The sequence below is a fragment of the Hipposideros armiger genome, unplaced genomic scaffold (genome assembly GCF_001890085.2).
Source record: "Hipposideros armiger isolate ML-2016 unplaced genomic scaffold, ASM189008v1 scaffold_1, whole genome shotgun sequence".
Classification (NCBI taxonomy): Eukaryota; Metazoa; Chordata; class Mammalia; order Chiroptera; family Hipposideridae; genus Hipposideros; species Hipposideros armiger.
The window spans coordinates 9123291-9136177 of record NW_017731351.1 but is presented as its reverse complement, the minus strand read 5'-3'; the positions used below and the strand labels follow the sequence as shown (position 1 = coordinate 9136177).

Below are 12887 nucleotides of genomic sequence, written 5' to 3'. Positions count from 1 at the left end.
AGGCTCTCAGGCCTCTAAAGACTTTATTGTCAAAGAGCTGTCCATGCAGGAGTCAGTCGTAGGTAGCGGTGTTATTGCCGCCTACCAGGAGCTGCCCTGTTAGTCCTGCAGCACAGCTGGATTGGCGCTGCCATCCACCCCATGTGCTGATAACCCTCTTTCCCTCAGGGCCTGAAATGCACTCCAGGGGCCCAGTGTTCACATTAGCCAGAAACCTAGCCTGTAACTTACTCAGCAAATGGACAAGGACGCAAATGGATGTCTCAGAGCTGAGAGGAAGATTTGAGGGCCTGGCTGAGCCCAGGCAGAAGAACCGAGGGCACTCAGTTACCCATCCTCCAATCACTGTCCTGCTGAAGCTCAAGGCACAGATGCTGCTGTGTCTCCGCCTGCAGCACTGGAGGCGGTGGGCCAGGGACCCTCAGGGGCCCTCCCTGACCTGCTTCCTGGAATCCCTGCAGAGCCAGGCTTGTCCCAGGTACAACCCAGAGCAACCCAGTGCAGGGACAGGCTGCTGGCTCCTTATTTCACTGGAGACGGTTGGTATTTTCTCTCTACCTCAGATTTCTTGCATAATTCTTCCCATGTATAATCCTTTGCCTCTTCTTTATTATATTCCCCTCTCATGTTTATGACTTGTTTTCATGCTAGTCACAGCTTATCTTTAAAATGGAAACGGTGCCAAATAAACTGGTAAGTGTGGAAATGGGGCCGGGAAGTGAGCTGGTGAGCCGGGGGCTTCACTCAGGCCCATTTTCAACAACTAGGCTATAAATTCAATCTCAGGATTCCACGCTTCCCAGGGACACCTCGGGTTTCGTGTTTTCGTGATTTGATATGCATTTACATATTTCCCTTCTATCCTAAGGATGAAAGCTAAACACCTCTTGCTTTTGCTTCCCTTTTGTCACAGCCAGGGTCCTTCCGGCATCATGGCTGCCCTTCCCACATTTGCCGCCACTTAGCTTGGAAGCATGTGAATACTATTCGCCAGAACACGCTGCCGCTGGCTTGCAGTTCAGATGCTGTCAAAGAGAGACACTCACACAGGCTCTGCCAGGCAGGAAGAAAAAGCCACTTTTGTCCCTGGCAGTGGCAGACAGATGTGCAGGCGGCCGGCAGTCACCCGGTGAGGTCTGCAGTGGCTTCAGCGTTCACTGGGGAGTCACCCGCTGTGGGGCTGCTGGCAGCCCAGGTAATTACCAGCATTTTCATGTGATGGATGCAGGCAGGAAGTGGGGCATCCTTAGCAGTGACATCCTCACATATCAATAGTGTGAATGATAAATCGGTTAGACATCCGCTATTCAATTTTACAGTGGATCAGGCTCAACATAGTTTACTTAGGTTTTGACACATTGGTAGATTAACTGTCAATATGCATTCTGATTCTAAACATTGAAAATTACCCCATGTGTAAAGCAAGATAAAGTACTTTTTAAAGAAGGTATAGAGTTCTTATACATTCTTATCAATTTAAAATTTTCAGTTTAGTCGTCTTTAAATGTGTAAAACACTGAATGTGAGATTTCCAGTGTTGAAATTCAAATAATGTGAACTGAGATTGCCAGCAATTTAGAACAAGAACCTCTCCAAATCTGTTGTTTGGGAAATATATTTTTCAATATGTTTCAGTTCATGTTTGTGCAAATATATTTGTGAGTTTCAGCTTGTAAGTGCTATGAAAAAGCACAATTTACAGTTTGCCTCAAGTTTATGAATATCTGGTTAAAATCTGGTTAAACCTTTAAAAAGGCAAGTCAACAACCTGTGAGAATGATGTTACATTTAGGTAAGACAATCTCTTTTTAAATAAAAATTATAACATAGTCATATTACCAGCTAGGATGGACTTTAATTCAAAATCTGTGTAAGAGCTGTGAGGCTCTTTAAAGACAAAGAGCTTCAAACATTCCTGCTATTTCATGCTGTTGTCATGTTAAAAAAGAGAGACTCGTGTCAACATTTCCTCTTCTCTTTCTATATGATTTTATTAAAAGAGACATTATAATGTGATTACTAAAACTTGTGAATATTTTTGATCATTGAAATAACCAGTAAATCATATCTAGATATTTGATACTTAATGTTCCAAGGATGAACTAAAATAATGTAAAACTAATTACAAAACTGTAAATTCAGATTGATTGCACATGCGTTTAAAATCCCCTTCTTATAGAGAGAAATTCATATAGTAGTTAATTGCTGCTGCCATATGTTGTTATGTGTTTGCTAATAGAGTTCCATTCTCCTGGAAGGTTCTGAGTCGCTGAGATTGTCCTTAGGTTATGAAAGTGAACGGAAATCCAATCTCATTCCATGAGTTATGTTTTTAAACTTAGAGTTGCATTTTCACTTAGAAACACTTGGAAAATATTAAGAAGTTCAAGGTAAGTCCAAGGGAATATTTGTTAGGTTTTGATGGACATAAGGCATTAATGCATAGTCATTTTTAGAACACTTTGATTTTAATTTATCGTCATTTGTAAATAGTATCAATACTTTTCAATTTTGCCTTTTGATGACTGTGCGTGAAAGCCTCAGAGACTTCCTGTGGAAATTCAGGATCCCAGCAATGCTCCTGTACTCGCAAGCACCCCCCCCCCCCCATGTGCAGGCTCTTCTCTTTATATTCCTGTGGTAGTTTCTCAAAGAAGTTTGATTGGATAAAGGAAGGAATGAAGAAAAGAATCCCTCAATTATCTAATCCAGTCCAGTAAGTTTGTGTTTACACAATGGACTGCAAATCCAGGAGGACAGCTTCCAAATTCATCATTTAGATTTCACCTTGTATACAAGTGTGTTTATTCCAGATACGAAAACTGAATTTTCAGAGTGTGACATACGAAGTTCCTCTTATTTCTTCATTGTTCACCCGCCCGGGCCCAATCCCACCAACACGTACAGCACGTCCTCCTTCCCAGAACAGCTCTGATCAGACTCGGGCCTCACGCCCCTGGCTGAGTGGTGTATGCCCTTGTCCTGTTCCGTGTGTTACTCTTTATGACAGCGAGACAGCATCTTCACAGCCAGCCCTGCTGTCTCCTCCTAGGCCCTGTGGTCCAGTGAGACGGCGCTCTCACACCGCCCCATCCATGCACGACGGGGCTTTGCTTGTTTTGCCCTGGGCGTTTCGCTCAGACCTCCCCTGGGATGCACAGCCGGCCCACCCCAGCCATCCGTCCATCCTCACAGTTTTCCAGGCCTCACGAACGTGACTTCCTCTCCGAGTCCCCGGAAGTCCTCTCTTCCTCCTTCCAGCCTGTAAGGCTTACACACCAGCCCTTCCCGTGGCGTTTCATGCACTTGAACACGTTTATGGGGCTTCCGTTTAATGTTGTATGACAGGTGCTTGTTGCTAGTATCCTGAGAGGTTTTATGGCCAACCAAAGCGCAGGATGCCCGGTGGAAAGCACCAGCTAAGTGTGCGTCAACGTGTCGTGCACTTAAGAGAATTAGCTTTCGTTGTGACCCATGCTAATTGTTCTCATTGTACATGTAGACATGAAAGAGAAAGAGCACATCTATCGGTACATGCAAATGAGAAGAAACTGGTTTCTGCAACACAGACACAATTGTCCCACGTTTACGGGGCAATTGCAGCTTGAGGCTTCATCAGCCAGGGAACAGCTACAGAACAAATCAGAGGTAGATACTGAACTAAAATCATAATTAGCAGCGTTTTCATCTCCAGCTTGCTCCTGTTTTTGTTTTCTATTTAAGTGATTATCACTCGGATGGTTCACGTCCCTGCGTGCAGGTGCGACAGCTATCCTGCCTTCCTCTCCGTGTCCCACGCACACAGTCGGATGTCACCCTCCACGTTTGGTACTTCTATAACAGATAGTGGAAGCTTCATTTTGGAGATTCAGCTTAAAGGCAAGTGTGATTTTGGTCAGGTACAATAATAGGATCTCTACATGAAATAGGGAGAAAAGAGGCTGCTTTGGGATGGGAATTAGAAAACGGCATCTTCTGATGAAGGCCGACGCCCGGGCTCATCAGTTGGGAAGTGGAGGGTCGGCTGGATTTCAGCCCTCACTCGCCTTCATCTAAGGACCCTGAGGAAGCCATGCCCTGGACGGCTGCCCCGGCCGCCCTGCCGAACATGGCCTCCCCCGTGCCTCCCCTACTGTCATCCTCAGGCTCATGGCTAAGTGGATTTGTTCACATCGCAGCAGCCTTCTCTCTCTCCCCGTGTTCTCACTGTAAAGCTCAGGGCCTTGTCCTCTGTCCACAGCCCAGCTTCACGGTCCTGGCTGTCCGCTCCCGTGCCGGGCTCCCATGCGTTTCTGCTTCAGCCTTCCGTGTGGTTCGTTCTGACTGCTTCCCTTTCTCTGTGTTATTCTGCCTTCCCTTTCTTTAGTCCATCCTTTCATTTACTTCAGCATGCTCTAGTCTCAAAACTATTTTTAGTTTTCAAACACATGCATTAAAAATATTTTTTTTAAACCAGGTCCATCCATCACATTTCTACTTGTTAATAGCAGCTCTGAGACAGGCTCAGGGCCTGTGACTTGTTTGTGTGGCTTTCCAGCTCTCTCCATTGAGGGCTTAGTGGGGCATGTATGATGGATTTCTTACTGATTTTCAAGCTGAGAGGACTTGTTTTTCTTTCCCCAAATTAATTCCCTAGATTGCTGCTGTCTAATACAGCAGCTATTAGCAGCATGTGATATTTAAATTAATTTCAGTGCATTAAATTAAATTAAAATGCAGTTTCTCAATCACACTGGTCTTATTTCAAGTGCTCAGGGCAGAACAGATGCAGAAAATTTCCATCTTTGCAAGAAGTTCTGTTGCCCAGCTCTACTCCTGTGCATAACTTACACAACCTACATATGTTCTCAGCTACGCATCCTAACAGTCATCATGCTATGTTTTTAGGATCATCCTTTTTGGTGCTCTGTCATGTATGATTCATGAGCTGTCTGATGAACCGGACTTTACATAACGATTTATGGTTTTCTGTAGAAGTAAGGTAATTATTTTTCACCACATCCCAAAAGAAAGATTATGCAAATCCCCATGATCTGATATCAATATGACTTCAGATAAGAGCAAATTACCTCTCTATAACTTATCAGTGATAAAAGCCATTTGTTAATGAGTCTAGAGAGAAAGGAAGGAAGACAACAGTGTGGATACAGGTAGTCGCAAACGCTTTGTTTATATCTGGTCAATGAAAATTGTTATTTTCTTACTTCTATGTAAGTGTGCTAGATTAGCTCAAATGGATATACCAGGATATACCATGTACCAGACAGCAGATGCACCTGTGACAGATTATTTTGATTCCATGTTCAGTTGGATTTGACAAGTTGAGAACTAACGTATGTATAGCTGCTAATCATTTACAGAGGAGTTTGACATGAAGTGTCTCATTTTATTCTCCTAAAAATATAACATTTTAATTTTATCTCTGTACATGGAAACCGAGGTTAGGACTGCAATATGACGACAGTCAAACATAGGCCTTGTTGTGCTATACTGTTTTGATAATATTATGCCTTTATTTTAATAGCATCTGTCACTTTACTGACCTAAATTATTCTTGGATATAAGAAAACTACCTATATTGAAATGTGTTTTGTATACCACAACAGTATTTGCAGAAGAAGTAAAATTTTTGCTCAATACTTTTATTACCTTTAGAGCTAAGAGACTCAAATAATCTTTCATCATAGACTTTTTCATAAATTGATGCATAAATCATTCATTCATTCAACAAGAATCTAAACAATGACTGTTTCCCATGTACTAATGCAGGGTTTTGACATAGAAGATGAGTGGTTTCTACCACTGACTCCCAATAAGGTCTTGCTCATTAGAGAAAAGGACATTTACCTGGACAGATCCAACCAGCGGAGCAGTACAGTTAACACTGTGCTGGACAGAAGTCGTGCTGAGTAGGAACTGGTGTGGTGATCACAAGAAGATTCTCTTAAAGGATCCTGGACTGAAACATTGAATTTTTGGGAGATAATGTAGCATGTACTAGAGCTAAGCCAAGAAGTTTTTGAAATATTCATAATCGCAATTGTTTAAAAATAAAAAGTGAAAGTACTCATTAAATTATCTAAAGGTAGTAGCTTAAAAATAAGCATTTAGATAGAAGGTGATGGGAAATGCCACTCGAGAGCCATCAGCTCATGACATTCCCTGCATGGAAATGAAGAAACGCTGTCCGTGAACACAAAACCGCTGGGGGATGTCATGTAGAATGGTGAGCTGAGAATATTGATGTTTTTGGCACGTTATTTTAGGGTTGCATTTGGAAAGGCAGGTTGGACTAGAATGACAGCTATTAAGAGGATTAAGGGCTCGGGAGCTATTTTTTATCTAGGCACCAGTATGTGAGGGCACCTCCTCGGGAAGACACTTAGGATGTGGCTTTGGGAGTTTTCAGGGCGCTGTGCTTCAGCTGTGGGTCCTGGCTTCTGGTTTCTGGGCTTGGACAGTCATGTCCGCATGGTCTCAGCAGAGAAGCCCACAAAGAGATGGAAGCCATGAGGAAGGCCACCCCACCGCTAAGCCTCAAGGATGACGGTTGGTTCATTTCATGCCTCGGTCACGTCCCCACGTGCTCTGGTTATTCTGTTTGTTTCCCGCAGTTCTTGGTTGTCAGTTCTGTCCTCAGGCTAGTGGCCTTCGTGGCCAGAGCACATGACAGCATTTCTTGGTACCACGTTCATGGGAGAAATGGGGGAGAGAGCTTGGCCTGTCTCCTGCAGACAGAGGACATTTTGCTGTATGTGATCCAGCAGATGTCCCTCCGTCTCATTACCACACGGCTTCACTTGCCCAGAGAGGGGATGGCACCACTGCACTGGGATCAGTCGGGATCTCGGCCTGAGAGCCAGTTCTCTGTCATTCCTGGATGAGGTGGCAGAAGCGTCGTTCCACAGACCAATGATGCTCTTTTCATTTTTAAAAGTTATTTTCCCCTATGTGTTTCATTTGTATCTTGTCTATTTCTGTGTCTTCAAATTCACTATGTTTCACCGGTGCAATGTGTAATTTGCCTGTTAGACAAATTATCCACAACGCAATTATCCAAATGACCAGATCTAGTGTATTCGGCCTCTTAGACACTAGCATTCATCTCTAAAAGTTTAAATTGAGTCATATATTCTCCATGTCTCTACTTAACTTTCTGAACATATGGAATAATAAAAACAGTTTTTATATCTTGATCTGCTAATTCTAACATCCGTCCCAGTCCCGTGTCAGTTTTTACTCAATAACTATTCTCCTCATGATGGGTGATGTTATTTTCATTCTTTGCATGCTAGAAAAACGGTGGAGTTTACATTGTTGGATGTTAGGTACTTTTGTGTTTCCACAAATATTCTGGTGCTTTGTTCTGGGGTACACTTTGATCCTTCTGAGGTCTTTCATTTCTTTCGTTGGGTGTTTTGGGGCGATGCTTGGTGTAGAGCTAGCGGTCCCCCACTGCTGACGTAAGACCTTCTTGAGGACTGCTCCCAGCGCCCTGTGGGTTATCGTTTTTGCTGGTCTGGCTTGGGGCTGGGAGCATAGGCATGTCACCTGTGGTCCTTGTGGCTGGTGCCCCTCCCCCCGGGTCTCAAGTGGCTTCCTCACCTGCAGGTACTGAGTCACTCTGCTGGATACCAGGAGGGGCTGCAGCCTCTCTGCCCAACTCCCTTCTCTCGGGTCTTTGCCCTGCAAACTCGAGCTGCCTCGGTTTCTCTGGACCCTCAGCTCTGTCTCCCCCACTAATGGGGTCCCCAGCACGCCACACCCATCCCTGAACCTGAAATTCTCAAGGCCAGAAGGCAGCTCTGTCCCCTGTCTCTCAGGACCAATGTCTTCACTGCCTGATGTTTGGTGTCTTCTAGGCATTGATTTATACGTTGTTCTGTTTCCTACTGTTCTGTTGTTTCCAGACAGGGAGGAGAGCAGGTAAGTGCATTCCTTGTAGCTTCTTCTTTACCGGAAGCAGGGTCCTCCAGACTTCCTGTCTTCCTCTTTCCTGTTTCCTGTAGCTTTCTTATTCTCGGTGCCTCTGGGAGAGTTTTTTACCATAATTTCCACCTAATTTTAGTTTTTACATTCATTTCTAAAGCTTCTACTTGTTTTATTTTTGTGCTTTCCGATTCTCTGGGACAGCTTGCAATCTTGCCTCTATTTGCTCAAACACATTATGCACGAGGATTTTCCCTCTGTGTGGTGATGTTGCCATCACATGAGGCCCTGGCTGTCCAGTGTCTCTGACTTCTGATTGTGGTGTCCACTCTCGTGAAGTGCCTGCTTAGGCTGATTAAAGAACAGAGCAGATAAGGACATCTGTGGACAGGACTGTGGCCTCGAATGGTGTGAGCATTAGGTCTGCTCCTTGCAGAAGGACACTTGGTGCCCTAGCAACCCCAGACCACATCATAAAACTTCAGAATCCAAATTTTCCAAAGTTGGGCTTCACACCCTGCAGGGCCCATCTTGTTCAAGTTCATGCTTGTATCCAAAACTATAAGAATACCTTGTGGGTGTCAGTTAAAACCCTGGGACACCTACTAGCAAAGCCCTAAACTCAAACTGCATGTCCTTTAGCTCAGTAATTCTTTCAGGTGCAGCTTTGTCCCCTGAAGATGTGTCCATTGTCTGGGGACAATCTAGTGTCACATCTGGCAGAGGAAGGATGCTGTGACAGGCACCTAGTGGGTGGAGACCAGGCTGCTATTAAACATTCTGCAGTGCACAGGACACCAGGACTTATCCAGGGCGAGGCTGTAATTCTGTCACGACTGAGAGACCCTTCCTCATCCGAGGACAGAGAAAAGCTCCCGTCAGCTTCACAGCTTCTCTGCTGCTGCTTTTTGAATCAGCAAAAATATTACAGGAGAAAAACAGCCCCAAGTGCTGCTCCCAGCACTGGGTTTCCTTATGCGTTCGGTGCTGGTCCATAACTCTCCTGTTGTATTAAGGGTCCAAAGCCTTCAGCCTGATGGTTTTTTTATATATTTTTCCAGATTGAGAGGCAGGACACCTCTAGACATGGGGCTTAAGTCCTCGAGATACTTGGCACTTATAACATTCTTTTGCTACATATTAAAATGTACCCATTTACTATATTCACATTAAACTTTGCTGTAAAATTTTGAAATAAAAAAAGTTTTCTTTTGAAATAATTTGACACTAGACATCATTAGATGTCAGTTATTTCAAGCCAAGTGAAAAATTATATAAAATAATATAAATGATATAAATCCTAAAGGTCATATTTTTGAAACATTTTCACATCTTTTTTTTTTTTCCATTTTGTTCTTACATTTTTTTACTTTAACATTTGGAGCAAAATTCTTCTTCTTTCAGCTTCAAACATTTCCACCCATGGCTAAAAAATAAGGTATATGAACCTTAAAATTTCACAGAGATCTGTCATTTAATGTGAATGAATATATTATCTACATATTTTAAAATTTATCACACAAAAAATGTTCTGAGAGAAAAAAAATCTGCCCGTGGTGTACTCGCACACCAATCACTCAGATTTGAAGGGATTCTGTTGCTGTGTTTTACAAGACGTGAACAGCTTCCACCCAGCTATGCCAGCTGCATGCATGATGGCTGATGCGTAATTTACAGGGGCGGTTCTCTTCTCTGTAAAACACTAATTGCAACAAGCATCTTCCAATAAAATCATGAATACATAGTATCTCAGGTCATTCAACGACACTGTGCTGTGTGTATTTTAATGTCTGACCAGCCCCATCTGCTTCAGTGACTATTAAAAGGCCAACTTTAGGGAAAATAATACTTAAATGTTAGGTCATGTAAACAATATTTATGTAATTTAGAGGCACCTCATGATTTCTTTAAACTTAAAAAGGTTTTCTCTTTTGTTATTATAATCAATTTTCAAGGTTGGAAAAGACAATACAATTTATTTTCACTAATTTTCTTTGTCTTTTCCAAGATTTCGAGATACTAGGTGATTATGTAGCAAAAACAATTAATTTTAATACTGTAAGCCTTTTATCTTGTTCTTAAATTCTTGTTTTCCCCCCCATTATATGGACATATTCCCCTCTGCTGAACATACATTTCGGCAGTGATCTGATTAAAATCCTAGAAACTCACACGAGACCAGCGACGGATAAAATCAGCAGAAACCTAAAAGACTGACTTTCATGTAAGTGTTATAATTGGGATCTCAGCATGTCCATGTACTGGGCTGAATAGTTTTCCCTCACGGTTTCTGTCACATCCACCTGGGACCATACACGAAGAGGGGCATTTGGACACAGAGGTGCAGATTCACAGGGTGACACCGCGTGACAATAGAAGAGCGATGCATCTCCAAGCCAAAGAATACCAAGGATTGCCGGTGCCCCCCAGGAGCTAGGAGCAGCACCCAGGCCCCCTCCAGCCTCCCGGAGAGCTGGGTCCTACCCGCACCCTGACTCCAAGCTTCTAGCCCCCAGGATGGGGAGAGAATATATTGTGTTGTTTTGTAATTCATTAGGGCAGCCCTAAGAAACTAGCACAGTACACGTTACCAAACAATGTCATAGTTATGTTACCATTTCACATAGTCATTGTATACTTAAACAGATCAGAGCCAACAGAAACTTCCGAAAATTTAGCATTCTGAAATATAACGTTTTCAAACAAATGCATACCTACACATTTCTACTGGGTCCTGAAAATCAATGCATCCTCATAATAACCTGATGTCGTTTTACCACAGAAGGGCATTTTCAGTTTATGGCAGAATAAACTACAGTTGTTCTCTTTAAAGAAATAATTACTTTTACAGTCAACTTTAGAATAACACAATATACTCGTATATCTGATAAAATGTGTATTTATAAGCCTTCCATAGGAAGAACAAGAAGCAGTAATTCCTTATTTTCCCGAAGACCGTATTTAAACCACACTGTGAAACCATCTCCGCAGTCGGCCCTGCCAGCCATGCCTGGTCGTGCACCATCAGCCATTCAACCCAAGCCACATGTCTGTAGGGTTTCCCATAGGATGACCTCCCTTTGGTGGCAAATTGAATTTATTACATCTGTTATTTATTTCAGTGATGTACCAATATATATTTCTAATTAAATGTTTGTAAATTTAGAATCAAGTATGGGTATTTGGTTACAGGGAAATGATTTCAGACCTTACTGAAATACACATAAAAACAAAATTAGAAATTTGAAGCCAGTTATGGAAGCCTTAGGCAAAAGACATTTGATTCCGAAGTGCAGGTACTTAGGATCTTTCTAGTGCAAATGACTATGCTACTTGACTGAATGTCTGTCTCCACATTATATGAATAAAGCTATATTAAATCAAGCTGCAATCAATAGTTTGATAAAATTGTAGGTCTTTCTATTGGAGGAAACTGATCTCTTTTATTCAGCAAACATCTTTAAGTAACCATTTTGTAAGGAACAATGAAGTCTCCATAGTCCATGGTCTGAATTAAATACACCCTACCTACCAACAGTTTCCTATCACCAGTGCTCCAAAGTATGCAATAAATTTTATAAATGTCGGGTTGCCTAACACAGAGGCGAAAATAATCAATCACTCCCATAACCTGATTAGCTCTAGGTGATCATCCAAAATGGCTATGCAAATAGCTCAAGAAAATAAGGTCCGCTGAATCTTTCATGAACGGTAAACACTGGCAAGACAAAAGGAATTAACCTTTCCAAGCAACACGACCGAATCCATTTCTTAGGTCACGTTAGTGCCATTTATTCACTGATCCTGATCATTTTTTAAGAAACTGTCAACATGACTATGAGATCGATGTCAGTGAAATATTTTGTTTACAGTTTAACCTCTGTTTCCCCTGAAATTTTGGAGTTTGAATACCTATACTGTTACTTCTAACTCTGTCGAGGAAGTGGCATGTTACATGGGAAAAAAAGCAATTGCGTTTTGATGTAGAGCATTCACAGCAGGGAGCCGCTTGGCTTACTGAGTCAGCAAAACAAAATCTGATTTAGTTAATTGTTTTCATTGAAATGAAAATTGGTGAAAATATTAATAAGTTCTGTTAAAACTACTTATATTTATGTAATGCTTTACAGGCTACATAGAATGCTTTCACTCACATATCACTGAATTTCCTAATAATGGACCAAATAGCAAAATTTTAGAAGACTGTTAAGATTTACTTTACCCCTTCCAACACAGGGTTCAAGTAGTAAATTCTCCACACAAGACATTCAGTCTAACAGTTGGCATTTTAAAACTAGGACCCCTGAAAGGACAGTATACTGTAAACATACATACACACATACACATACACACACACACACATACACACACTCACACACTCATACACATACTAGTTAATCAGGAGGAGAACACAGGCTTTCGTTGAAACATGGCCTTATTACAAATTTTGAGTTCCATTTCTTCAGGGATTCACATTCTGTTCCTTTCTCCATCATCACCATTAGCCCTAAGAGTTGGTTTTAATGAGCACCTATTATGTGCCAGGCATCATTACACTATTTCTTCTCTTTAGCAAATAAGTATTATGATTTCTGCTTTACAAGTGGGGTGTCTTAGGGATGATGTTATTTGTCCCAAGTCAAAGAAAGATGAACAAGAGGGGCTGGGGTGCAGAGGAAGCCTGCGTTCCCACCATGACACCACCTCCCACTGATGCCCTCATCTCAGGCCATTTGAAACGCAGGGTGGCTCAGCTGATACAGAATAGCAGGGGGCAGAATCCACTGTGGTCCATGATATGCAGGTACCCCAGGGCGAGTTTCGCCCTATAGGCACAGAGGCCAGAAATCAGAGGGACAACGAACGCTGTGTTTCTCCTGTATGCCAAATCTAGCTGTGCTTAGAAACATGAATAACTAGGTAAATGTGTTTAGAAGTAAAATAAATATCCAGGCTAA

The 12887-nt window shown here is 42.3% G+C and overlaps 1 long non-coding RNA gene across 1 annotated transcript in view; it reads right to left on the bottom strand.

The window, feature by feature from the left end:
- LOC109374531 (uncharacterized) overlaps nt 1–12887 on the bottom strand; it is an 84271-nt gene that overhangs the window by 58892 nt on the left and 12492 nt on the right. The gene's annotated exons all lie outside the window — the stretch shown is intronic.